Genomic DNA, 14539 nt, shown 5'->3' on the forward strand with positions numbered 1-14539 from the left:
CCAAGGATCATTTGAAAATAATAACTACCCCATTGAAGATGGCAGCCCCCATGACATTGCTCGGGTTGTGTTACAGCCGAAGAGGAAAGCCTATCAGCTGTATAGTTTACAGACTATTGTCAACGAATTCATCTACACAAAAAGAAAGTAAAACACATGGAGAAACTAAAAAGACACATTTTGGATTTCAAACTGTCGCAGAAGATGAGAAGGAAGAAAGAGGCAAGTAGAAAGGGAGGGTATAATTATAACATTGCTTAGCTGCAGAACTGTATAAGCTCTCTGAAAAAAATATATTGACAGACCGGAGAGCTACAGTGCTACTCGTGTACCCATTGAAAATATGTATATTCACTGGATCCATATATTCATTTAATTTTGGTAATGGGTTCAATAATTCTTAGCAGGATCTTGCGGATCTGGGGACAGTAAAGTAAAGTCTGTCCAATTCTTAGTTATAATCATGCCAAAAACTTGATGTCCATAAGTGAAAAAGAAAAGTTTTTTGGGTAGACTTTACTTAACCGTCCCCAGATCCTCAAGATCCTCGCACTCATTTACAGTTGAGTGACGTAAATGTTATGTAATAGTCTATTAGACTATTACATAACATTTACGTCACTCAACTGATAAGGGTTAAACTTGCACACTATTCGACTGATTAGGGTTAGTCTTGTAACCACCTGAGAGATTAGGATTACCGGTAGTCCTTGCACAAGTATTCGACTGATTAGGGTTAGTCTCACATCCATCCAAGAGATAATTAAGGGTTAGTCCTCGCACATTATTCGACAGATTAGGGATAGTCTAGCATCTGCCCATGAGATTTCGTTTAAACATCTTATTCCTTGCATACCATCCGAGAAATTAGGGTTAGTGATTCGTTCTTTTAGATAATTTAAGAAATTCAGTTGTCTGTAATTTTTGCAAGATCATAATTCAGCTTCAACAGCATTTTATTGGTTTGTTTACATGAAGAATGGCTAAGTCTGAAAGAAATGACAGTAAGCATGCACCGCATGCACTTCATTCAGTGAAATTTAATCTTTATCAATTTTTCCGTGAATAAACAATATTTATCAATCTTTTCAGAGAACGAGGTCAAAAGTTTTAAACTAAACTTTTGGGGTCAAAAAGGCCAAAAACTTCGTATTTTAAATTTTTTTTGATCGCTCACGTGAACTATATATACTGAAGTCACCTTCAGTGACGCTTCATTTTAGCACTTTTTCTGGGAACCGGTAAAGTAAAGTTGTTCCAGTTTTTTAAGACTGCATGCATTAATTTTGATGGTTTTGGTCCCATCCCTCAGGAGGGCAGAGACCATGAAATTCACAATACCGTATTTTGATCCTTTTCTTAGCTTGTAAATGCTATTTACAAAAATTGGCTAATATCAGTTTTAGAGAAGAATCTAAAAATGTTCAAAAGTCAATGGAAGAAAGTCGACACATTGTGCATGATGACAGAGAAAAATAAATACCCAGTATAGCAATAGATCCCATTTGTGACCATGTTGACTTATAAAGGAATTGAAATTGTAAAATATTTACTTCATTGCAGTGTACAAAGTTTTTAAGAATGTTGCCAGCAAGTATGACTTAATGAATGATTCTATGAGCTTCGGTATACACAGACTATGGAAGGATCACTTCATAAACAGAATGGCTCCTGTGGCAGGGACCAAGTTATTAGATGTTGCTGGAGGGACAGGTATGGATTGTGATTCTTAAAAATAGTGTGTATTTGTTTATCATGTAAAGTATTAAAGAAAAAGCATAGCTTAACTGGGGACTAAAGCAACATATAGCTAAGGTATTTTTTTAAAATTAATTTTAAATTCCTTTTTGTCTGTTATTAGCTCAACGGAAGCAAAGGTTCATGTGGGCTTTTCTGAACAAAGTTCATTTTTAGTCATCTGGCTTTTAGTTTTATCCTTTGGTTAAGATGAGTAAATTTTATAAAAGAAATTTTACTCCTGCAGCTTTTTCCAAGGGGAGATAATAAAGAAAAGGCAAATATCTTAATTTTACTTTATACAGTGAAACTCGGTTATAGCGAAGTCCTAGGGACCTGTGAATTTGATTCGCTATGTCCATGATTTGTTATATCCATATAACGAATTCCTTTAACTATATATAGCAAACTTGCAATATGCGTGTTTTTCTTCAAGTATTATGCTTGTTTTGTTATGCTCATGGAACAGCAGGCCAATGTGACTCAAGTAAACATTGTTATTCTCACATGGGCCTTTGTTACATGCATCAAAATATTTTAAATCTTCTCATCAGTTTCATATTCATTTGCATGTATTTCAAATAATCTGGAACTATTTCTACAACAAAAATTTTGTAGGTGATATTGCATTTCGATTTCTCAAGTACATACAGTCCCAAAATGAAAAACCAGTGGTGACAGATGAAAATTTTACCATTCCTACAAGTATAAATGCAGGAGCTTTTTCCATTCCCAGTGATTTTGCTGAGGAGGATGAACACATTGTAGATTTATCAGATTATAAAGAGGACACATCTCATGTGACAGTGTGTGATATCAACCAAGAGATGCTCAATGTCGGCAAAGCTCGGGCTGAAGAGGCAGGAATCATGTCTGGTAAACATTACAATGTTTTCAAGCATCAACATTTTTTTCTATGCTTTCAACATCAAACATTGAGAACATTTGGTATACTTCAGTAACTACCTATTTACTACATCACTGAAGTGGATCATCCTATTTACAGTAATGCATGCTTATAATGAAGTCCCAGGAACTGATCAGGAACAATTTTTCTTTGTTTCAAATGTAATTTGTTATATCTGTTAAGATCACAATATATTTTAGAGGCACAGGAAATATAAATCACTTTGCTGTAAACGTAAATTAATTATATAAAAAGCCTGTTGCTTTAAGCATGTTTTACTGTACATGTATTTCTCTTTTTGGGGGGAGGGGTGGTCACTTTAAAGTAATATGAGCTGCAACTTTGATGTCGGAATTTTTTGTTGTAAAATTGTAAATAATTATTTCCAATGACAGAAAAAATAACGTTATAAACTTGTGTCTTTCATATTTGCGATGGAAGAACTATTTTTATAAGCTTTGATTGAATCAAAATTGCATTATTGTCGTCCTGTACAATAACGATTTCTTATAGAAAAACGTATATTGGATTGTATACAGAAGTCTTTGTTCTGCTTAATTTTAGTCTAGTTGATCATAAAGGTTTAAGTTACATGTACATTCAAATTTATCATAATAACACATTTTTACAGCAAAATAAAATTTCCAAAAATGCAACTTATATTGCGATAATATGTTTTACTTGTTGCAACAAATTTTATTTTCCAATGTGATAATTTTCATTTCTTTCTTGTAAGCATTACCTGAATTTTTGTTTCATTATAAATTATGAATAGGTATTTCTTGGGTTCAAGGAAATGCAGAGAGTTTACCTTTTGAAGACAATACTTTTGACGCGTATTCAATACATATGGAATCCGCAACTGTACCCACATTGACAGAGTAAGGGCATTTTTAGCTTTAATGGTCAGAGACAACAAGTAGACAGTACACTAAGATACTTAATTCTATTTATTGTTTTTTCATTTTGAGGAACAGTGTTGCCATGGTTACTAAAAACATAAATTTCTGTAAAATACTTTCAAAATTCTATTCCTCCTACAGTTTTTGGAATTTCAAAATAACTTGGCACACAAGTTAACAACACAAAGATACATACATGTGTAATTCTGTTTACCAGTTTTTGATTTCAATGAGCAATGTTGCCATGGTTTCTAAATGTAGAAATGTCTGTGAAATATTTTCAAAATATACTCCTCATACAAATTTGGTCAGATTACAATATAACATGGAAAACAGACTACGCAAAGAATCATGAATCTATTGAAGGCTTTGGACCTCGTTACTTAGACTGAACAACTGTTTGATTTTAAACCTTAGGTTCTAACAGAGGCATATAGGGTACTGAAACCCGGAGGACGATTTATGTGTTTGGAATTTAGTCAAGTTAATAATTTAATTTTACGAAGGTATGTATACAAAATTTTCATATTCTAAAAGCAAAGCATACTAAATTACATATACATGAAATAATAGGTTTACAAATATTTATCATGGTAAATCAGGATATAAATTTATTGCAGAGTGTATTGTAGATATAGCTGAGCTGAGAGCTCAAATTGCTCAATAATAGAATTTCTGATCACATTTTGTTCAGCATCCACCTCTCTGTAAATTGTCTTCTTCTCTCAAAGACCATTGCATGATTTTTGTCCCCCGCTTGAAAAGTGGGGGATATTAATTTGGGTTTGTCCGTCCGTCTGTCTAGCTGTCCGTCCGTCCGTCTTTCTGTCTGTCTGTAACGCTTTCATTTCCACACGATATCTCGAGAACCCTTTGAGCTTTTGCAATGAAATTTAGCATAGCAACTCCCTATGGACTAAAGAAGACCCCTATTGATTTTGAGGTCAAAAGGTCGAAGGTCAAGGTCATAAATAAGCAAATTCTGTCTGTTAAAACACTTTCGTTTCCACACGATATCTCTAGAACCATTTGAGCTATTGCAATGAAATTTTACATAACAACTCCCTGTGGCCTAAAGAAGACCCCTATTGATTTTGAGGTCAAAAGGTCAAAGTTCAAGGTCGTAAATTTATACATTCTGTCTGTGTGTAACACTATCATTTCCGGGCGATATTTCACTCTCAAAGTGACCCGCCCCGTTTGTTTTATTAGTATCTATAGTATTACATGTCGCTATTTTTAGCGCAGGGGCATGAGGAGAGTTATTGCGTATAAAACAGGTTCTCGGCGGACTTTATGTTCTTATTAGATCTATTAGAACTATTTAATAAAGGCTAAATAAATCAAACACCATGGATTGTGTATAATTTTAAGAATACCGAACATGAAAACATGAATATATACATGTATGTGACTTCAGTTCTGCATATACTTCACTCTATGTAAAGCGACTCCGTGGTCTAGTGGTTATGTCTCTCGCTTCAGATACGAGATGTCCCGGGATCGAATCTCGGGCGAGCCTTTTTTTTTTTTTTTTTTTTTTTTTAAATACTTTTTTTTTTACTAAATGATAGTATTCAGCATGTGAAATGAAAAATTTATGAGGTTATAAAATCATCATTACAGTGTGATAAATATTCCATATAAAAAAATCTTCTATACACATAATAAAGAATAAGCAATCAAAACTTTATATGCATATTGACATACATGTATTTTATTTCCTTCAGTATACATGTATACATTTAATAATTCTACAAATTCAGTCGGGGGAGCCGACTTTTTTCCTAAGCGGGGGACACAAATTCTCTGAATTAGCTTGTTAACCAAACATGCCACAAAGAGTGCTTGTTTGAAGGGGATTCAAATGTGTCCAGATAGAGAACCACAGCATCTCTTAACAAGGCCGAGTCTAATTATTTCTGCCCGAGGGATTTTGATAATTTTTTGAAAATTAATTTTTACTGTTATATTTATTGTTTTAAGATTTAAAAATTGAATGTTTACCATCCCAGTTTCTTAGGGAATCATCTCAGAAGTTGTCAAATTTTACTATTGGACCGTATGGGAATTAGTTGGAAGAGCGCCAAATTAACACATTTTTTCCATATTTTTTGTATTTTTGCCCAAGCGATTTCTTTTTCATTCAAGTAGATGAAAGTTATAGTAAAATGTCACCAAATTGTGAAATTTAAAAAAAATTGACCATCTAGATTAGTCGAGGAATCTTAAGTTTATTTTTTCGAAGCCCAATACCTCTAAAATTGCTATATTACGGATAAATACTTATACCATATGCAAATGAATTATCGGTGCATATGATTTTTTCTGTAAAAAATAGCAATGTTTAGATTGCTAGTATGTTTCACTGGATGTTATGTCATCAGTTTATAGTATAATAACCATGGACGTCTTGAACATACAAGCGAGTCATGCGTCATTCTTCAGCGTCATGCATTGGTTACAAAATCAGAAGACAATGACGACGTTATAGCCATTTCAGCGTTTATTCCTAATTATTGTCGTAAAATCACCTTTTCAGACCAGCAGGGGTTACAGAAAATGTTTCTTTTGTATTTAAATCAAAATACTTGGCAAAGGTGTACATGTACTGTTGCTCAAATGACTGCATGAAATTAAAGTCATGCGCACTCAAATTAGACTCGGCCTCGTTAAAAGGGAGATATTTAAATATAAAATAATTTGGTTACAGCATTTAAAAATCTCTTCAAGAACCATCAAGCCAGAAAACTTGAAACTTTTAGTTTAAAGGTAGATTCAATTTTTAGGTCACCTGAGTAAACTCGGGTGACCTATTGCTATCTGTTTTCGTCCGTCTTCGTTCGTCGTGCGTTAACATTTGAAGATTTTTAGCTTCTTCTCTGAAACCACTGAATCAATTTCAACCAAATTTGGCATATAGCATCTATGAGTGAAGGGAAACAAAAATTTTGAATTTCATGGTCCCTGCCCCCCTGGGGCCTGGGGGGTGGGGCAAAAACCACTAAAATTAGTGCAATCTTTAAAAATCTTCTTCTTTACTCCGGGACATCAAGCAGTCAAATTGTTGGTATGATTGTAATCAGTCCACTACCATAATTGTGAAATTCATGGCCCCAGGGTCAGGGGTTCTAGTGCTAGGGCAGGGCTAAACAGGTTATATAGTGAAAATGCATTATTACTTTGAAAATCTTCTTCTCTGCTCCTGGCCATTAAATAAGCTAACTAAGTACTTAGTTATGTTGAATAAGATTGCCTCTTCCAAAATTGTGAATTTTATGGCCCCTGGGTCAAGGGTTCTGGTGTTAGGGCAGGGCTCTATTGGTTATATAGTGAAAATGCATTAATTCTTTGAAAATCTTCTTCTCTGCTCCTGGGTATAAAACAAACAAACTAAGTACATAGTTATTATGACCGAGAATGCCTCTTCTAAAATTGTGAATTTCATAGCCCATGGGTGAGGGGTTCTTGTGTTAGGGCGGGGCTCTTTAATTGTTTATATAGTGAAAATACATTAATTCTTTAAAAAATCTTCTTTTCTTCTCCTGGGTATGAAATAGACTAACCAAGTACATGGTTATATTGAATAAGTCCGCCTCTTCCAAAATTATGAATTTCATGGCCCCAGGGTCAGGGTTCTGGTGTTAGGGTGGGGCTCTGTTGATTATATAGTGAAAATGCATAAATTCTTTAAAAATCTTCTCCTATGCTCCTGGGTATAAAACCACTGAATTATGTACATAGGTATGATGAGGAAGGATGCTTCTTCCCAATTTGTGAATTTCATGACCCCTGGGTCAGGGGTTCTGGTGTTAGGGTGGGGCTCTATAATGATTATATTGTGAAAACGCATGAATTCTTTGGAAATATTTTCCTTTGCTCCTTGGTATAATGCCAATGATCTAAGTATATATATATGATGAAGAAAGATGCCTCTTCCAAAATGGTTAATTTCAGGGCCCCTGCGTTAGGGGTACTGCGGGGGGGGGGGGGGGGGGTTGTTACATAGTCTGAAAATAAGTAATACTTTGAAATCCGTTCTTTAATATTAATCACCCATTTCTGATGAAATTAAATTTATAACATTTCTAAAATTTTAAAATATGTGGCCCCAGGGTCAGTGGTTCCTTTGGGTTGGTGTGCACAACTGGTGGTTATAAAGTGGAAATGCATTTTCTCTCTGTTACTCTGATCTCCCTTTGGGTATTAAGTAACCAAATTAAGCATGCTAAATGTATAGTTATGATAAACAATAGGGATGTCAACGAATATTCGAATATTCGAATATTCATTCGATGAGTTGATATTCGAATATAAATTCATGATTCGAATATTCGTTTTTAAGTATACATGCATTAAAAAGAGAGAGAAAACTTGTCAAGTTTTATTAGAAATTGAATCAAGTTTGTGCAATATAAAAAAACACTCCTCTTGAATTACCTTGAAGGTGTGAAGAGTGTATCAGAGGGTAACCTATCAGAGTAATTTATTTATTTGTTCACTTAATTAGAGATATAATAGTGTCCAGTACATACAATCAGCTTGTATTGTTGTAAAGACACAGTTTTACAGTAAACACACGGACCCTTTGTTTATGTAAATATAGTTAAAATCATTATCAGGAAATTATAATTAGCAAAAAGTAATTGCTTTTATTAAATCACGGTTAGATACATGTAATTGTTCTGCTTGGTATAAGTTTGTAGGAGTTATCGGTGTAGACTTTAGTAAGATGACAAATTAATCTGAAACTTACTAATTAAAGAATCTTTGAATTTTCAAAAAAGCAATCATTACATTTTGGATATAAATTATATAATTTTCAAATTTAAAAATATAAATATAATTGCAGTGCATTTACCGAGCTCTACATGAGTTTTTATTCCAAAATAATGCCACAAAACTTATACTACTTGACAGGAGAGTGAAGATATATATTTAATAATGCAAGATGTATTTATTTTATCGAATATTCGAATATATTCGAATACTTCTATCGAATATTCGAATATCAATTATTGACAATTTTGACATCCCTAATAAACAATGGTGCCTCTTTCAAAATTGTGAATTTCAAGGCATTTGGTTTAAAATAGTCAAACCAAATTCAGTTGTTGGAAAGTTGTTACATGTTACTCAGGTGACCTATAAGGCCCGTGGGCCTCTTGTTTCAAAATCTTTTCCCTCAGAAAAATGGAGTGGCAATGATAGGAAGTTTTACATTGGAATACAAAAAAACAATCTTTAACAAAAATTCTCTTTAAGAACAGCTTTAGCTTTGATAATTAGTTGTTATATGTTTGGAGAAATGTCATCAGCAGACCTGTTTACTCTTACGATTTCGCCGTATTTTATACGGATTTTTAGTACGAAATACGTCTCACGTTATGATGTAATGAAAATACGGAAATACATTTGTTCGGAATTTCGCAGTAAAAGGGTTCGTTAATTTCGTTTTAATAATAAAATTGATTGATTGTACGTTGTTTAACGTCCCTCTCGAGAATCTTTCACTCATATGGAGACGCCACCACTTGCCGGTGGAGAACTGCAAGTTTGTCCTCTTCTCAGGCCATTGAGCGAGGAGGGGTCTTTGTCGTGCCAGCACCTACTGCGTCTTTACTTCGCGACTCTAGAGCAGACGGTTTAACCACTCTGCCAAGCCGGCGACTTAGTAATCAGAAAAACAGTTTTCTCCATAAGTATATGTAAAATCAATAAAAAATGAAATCTCACTGATAAATGCCAACTCTCACAGAAATATTTCATCAAAATTACTGAGAAACAACGATATGGGTAAACACGTCTGCATCAGGGAGGTAGATTCAAATCATTAAATTTATGACCCTGAGAGGGGGAAACAATATAGATTAAACATAGTTGAAAAGCAATAGTATACATTGGAGTACATGTTTATACGGAAAAAATGTATATTTAATATTTTAACAACACGAGTGAAACAGACCTGCCATTGGCTTAGGTGAGCATTGTGGCCCATGAGCATTCTGCTATTGGGTTGGACAAATTGAAAATTCAAAGTTTTATTAATAAGTTAAAGCAAGCATGCATAAGTGTTTCTTACCTTAAATCATGTTGATTTCAAGTGAATCCTGATTTCAGGTTATACGATTCCTATTCATTTGAAGTGATACCAGTAATGGGACAGGTGCTGGCTAAGGACTGGAGATCTTATCAGTATCTTGTAGAAAGTATAAGACAGTTCCCTAATCAGGTATGTTTAACTGAGAGAAACCTTTCTGTAATAGTAACTTCATTCATGACAACTTTTTTCAGTATCAGTATCATGAGTATGAAATCCATCCACAACATTTAAAGGTGCTAATAGTCAGATTTAAAGTTAATATTTTCTCAAATTTTCTGTTTCAGTACATGTATTATATCATTACTTATTAGCTCTTCTGAGCCAAAGGCTCAAAGAGCTAATGCTATGGCCATTTGTGCGGTGTGCGGTGTGCGTTAACTTTTTAGAATATGGGCCATAACTCAAGAACCCTTGGCCAATCAGTGTCAAATTTGTCACAGGGTATCCTTGGCCCAAGGGCTACCCTTTATACTAAAATAAGGGTTGGGACCCTTAAACAAGGGGAGATAATCAGGAAAACAAAACCAAAAGTACTGGTTGCTAAAAAATCTTCTTCTCCAGAACCACCAGGCAGATTTTCACCAAACTTACATACAAGGATCAGGAAGATTAAAAATTGTTCAAGGCATGACCCTCGGGCAAAGGGCGTGGTCTCAAGGTCACTTCAAAGTTGACCTAAATTTACAAATAATAAAAACGTTTATATTTTGCTTACTATTAGGACTAGGATCATCAAATCTTGTAAGTTGATGCATCTCGGGACTTCACATCATGTTAACTCAAAAGTAGGTCACGGTGACCTACTTTTTACCTCACCTGAGCCGAAGGCTCAAGTGAGCTTTTCTGATCAAAATTTGTCCGTCGCCTGTCGTTGTTGTCGTTGTCGTCGTCGTAAACTTTTCACATTTTCATCTTCTTCTCAAGAACCACTGGGCCAATTTCAACCAAACTTGGCACAAAGTATCCTTGGGTGCAAGGGATTCAAGTTTGTTCAAATGAAGGGCCACGCCCTTTTCCAAGGGGAGATAATCATGAATTTGTTAAAAATTAATGGCATTTTTAAAAAATCTTCTTCTCCAGAACCGCTGGGCCAGGAAAGATGAAACTTACGTGGAAGCATCCTCAGGTAGTGTACATTCAAATTTGTTCAAATCATGACCCCCTGGGCAAGGGTGGGGCCAAAATGGCCGACCCAAGTTTTACATACGAATATATAGGAAAAATCTTTAAAAATCTTCTTCTCCAGAACCACTGGGCCAGGAAAGATGAAACTCATGTGGAATCATCCTCAGTAGTGTAGATTCAAGTTTGTTCAAATCATGACCCCCGGGGCAAGGGTGGGGCCAAAATGGCCGACCCAAGTTTAACATAGGAATATATAGGAAAAATCATTAAAAATCTTCTTCTCCAGAACCACTGGGCCAGGAAAGATGAAACTCATGTGGAATCATCCTCAGGTAGTGTAGATTCAAGTTTGTTCAAATCATGACCTCCGGGGCAAGGGTGGGGCCAAAATGGCCGACCCAAGTTTTACATAGGAATATATAGGAAAAATCTTTAAAAATCTTCTTCTCCAGAACCACTGGGCCAGGAAAGATGAAACTCATGTGGAATCATCCTCAGGTAGTGTAGATTCAAGTTTGTTCAAATCATGACCCCCGGCCCTGGGGATAGGGTGGGGCCAAAATGGCCGACCCAAGTTTTACATAGGGATATATAGGGAAACCTTTTAAAATCTTCTTTTCAAGTACTTCAAAGCTATGATTAGTGATATTTATATGGAATCATAGGTAGTGTAGATTCTAGTTTGTTCAAATGATGAACGCCTGGAAGGGGGGGTGGTAGTAAATTCAAGCCCGATGTGCTCAGGTGAGCGCTGTGGCCCCTGGGCCTCTTGTTAAATTTTGCGGGCATTTGTTTTCAAATTGATTTGAAGGCATATTTCGGGCACTTTAAGGCCTATGATCATCAAACTTTGTCAGTTGATGCATCTTGGGTCCTTGAACAACGTCAGCTTAAAAGTAGGTCACCGTGACCTACTTTTTGAACTTTATGACTAATTCTTCTTAAAACATTTAATCCAATTATTTCAGACACTGAGAGGTTTAGAATCATCAAATCTTGTTAATTGATGCATCTTGGGACCTTAAAAGATATTTATGAAAAAGTAGGTCACTGTGACCTACTTTTTTAATTTTGCAGATTTTTTTTTTAAAATTGTTTAAAACGAATTTTTTGATTACCTTCAGACCTAGGATCATCAAACTTGGTCATCGGATGCATCTTGTGACTTTAAAAAATGTCGACCAAAATATAGGTAACGATGACCTAGTTTCAACATTTTATGGCTATATTTTAGTATCTTAGGTATTTATTGGCTTAGAATCATCAAACTTTGTGAGTTGATGCATCTTGGGTTTTCCGAGAGTAACAAACAAAAAGTAGGTCACGGAGACCTACATTTGACATTTTATGGCTTTATTTAAGTAATTATGGTACTTATTGGCTTAGAATCATCAAACTTTGTAAGTTGATGCATCTTGGGTTTTCGGAGAATGGTGTCCAAAAAGTAGGTCACTGTGACCTACTTTCGACTTTTTATGGCTATATTTTAGTATCTTAGGTATTTATTGGCTTAGAATCATCAAACTTTGTGAGTTGATGCGTTTTGGGTTTTCGGAGAGTGATGACTAAAAAGTAGGTCACGGTGACCTACTTTTGACATTTTATGGCTTTATTTAAGGATCTACGGTACTTATTGGCTTAGAATCATCAAATTTTGTAAGTTGATGCATCTTGGGTTTTCGGAGAATTATGTCAAAAAAGTAGGTCACTGTGACTTACTTTCGACATTTTATGGCTTTATTTAAGTATCTATGGTACTAACTGGTTTAGAATCACTAAACTTTGTTTGTTGATGCACCTTTGGTTTTTAGAGAATGTCAATCAAAAAGTAGGTCATGGTGACCTACTTTTGAATATCTCAGGTACTTTTTGACTTAGAATCATCAAACTTTGTCAGTTGATGTATCTTGGGTTTTCAAAGAATGTAGACAAAAAAGTAGGTCACGGTGACCTACTTTTAAATATCTCAAATACTTATTAGCTTAGAACCTTCAATCTTTGTTTTTTAATGCATCTTGAGTCCTCAGAAAACTTTAATCTTAATATAGGTCACTGTGATGTACTTATGGTTTTTTATAGCTTTATTATTAAAAATATTTTCAGTCATTATTGGCTAAGAATCATCAAACTTTGTCAGTTGATGCAACTTGGGTCTTAGGATACTTAAGGTTAGAGGCTTCAAATAGAAGTGATAGATTGTACAATTTATCAGAAGAGCGATTCAAGGCCCTTGGGCCTCTTGTATAATTATTGCTATAGCATTTCACATGAAAGTAAAATTAACAAGATGTGTTTGTGAAACACTGATGTCCCCGTAACTTTTGGCGAGGGTTGTTATCTCCTAAATGCATGTCAAACTCCAAATGTCAAGGTCAAAAGGTTAAAAGTGTTGGTACCCTATGAAAAGTCTTGTTACAAAGAATACAACAATGAAATATGAAAGCCCTAGTTCTAACTGTTCAAAATTATTACCAATGTTAAAGTTTAAAAAGTGGGTCAAACTCTTAGATCAAGGTCAAAAGTCAAAAACATTTATACCAGCTGAAAGATCTTGTTATAGTAAATACACATATGAACTTAGTATGAAAGCCGTACTCAAACTGTTCAAAAGTTATGGCTAGGGTTAAAGTGTGGGTTTTTTTTTCATTAAAAGTCTGTCAAACTCCAAGTTTAAGGTCAACAGGTCAAATTTGGTGGTACCCAAAGAAAGGTCTTGTCACAATACATAAACCATTGTTCTGATGTTTCATGATCTCATACCAAGGTCATTTGGCAAGTTCAAGGTCCATATTATAACTTTCTAATGATAGAATACTTCATAAGAAAAATACTCGAGCCAATTGTCATTTTGGTAAGTTCACTCCATGGCCATAAAAAGTGAATAACTGAAGACTGGTTTACAACTGTAAGAAAAAAAACATAGCATGTTGCATTGTACCTTTTCTTTTTCTTTTCAGAGAAGATTTGCAGCAATGCTTCAACATGCAGGATTTGGAATTGTGTCATATGAAAATTTAACATTTGGTGTATCTGCTGTTCACTCTGGATATAAATTGATGAAAAGTTAAATTTAATTGTCTACATTAATCACTTACAAAATATGTCTGTATGTAATCGATGCTGAACATGACTCAAAAATAGGAAGTCATGTTAGTTTTCCTATTCCTGATATCCACACTGGGGTATATGTGCATTTATTACACCTGAGTGTTTTCTTGTCATGGGTAGCTGCATGAATTTGTGTATTTGTGTTTGTTTGTATACTCATGTTGTTTTTTTTTTTTTAGAATAATGTTTTTTTAATTATCTTTTGTGTGACATTTTATTAGTAAGCAGTTACTCTCAAAACATGATTACATCTGTTTTTCAAACGCTGAAAATTGACTTTAAGATGAGGCCCATGGGTCACAATGCTGACTTAAGTAACTTGGGCCCTCGGCAGATGTCCCCCCTTGTAATACTTTTTGTGTCCCCAACCTTCTTCCTACCCATAATGGTCCCACATTTCAGTTTTTCTTGCCAATTTAGTCCAATGGTTTTGAGAACCAGTTAAAATTGTGACAGACAGCTGGACTGATAGATGCTGGACAGAATGTGATCAGAATAGCTCACTTGAGCTATCAGCTCAGGGTGTTGCTAATTATGTTCAATTTCAGGCTCCCTGCTTCATGCCAGTATCTTATCAATATTTTTCCTATTCAGATATACTAGTAATTTACTTTCACAGACGTCATTCTTTTCAGTATATAGTTTCAGAATCCATAG

At 34.8% G+C, this 14539-nt stretch overlaps 1 pseudogene; it reads left to right on the forward strand.

Moving 5' to 3' along the window:
- Positions 1 to 14080, forward strand: LOC134233077 (2-methoxy-6-polyprenyl-1,4-benzoquinol methylase, mitochondrial-like; annotated as a pseudogene).
- The last annotated feature ends 459 nt before the right edge of the window (positions 14081 to 14539 follow it).

Source organism: Saccostrea cucullata, unplaced genomic scaffold, assembly GCF_032062105.1.
Source record: "Saccostrea cucullata isolate Sc308-1 unplaced genomic scaffold, CSIRO_AGI_Scuc_v1 ctg4240, whole genome shotgun sequence".
In the NCBI taxonomy this organism is placed as follows: domain Eukaryota; kingdom Metazoa; phylum Mollusca; class Bivalvia; order Ostreida; family Ostreidae; genus Saccostrea; species Saccostrea cuccullata.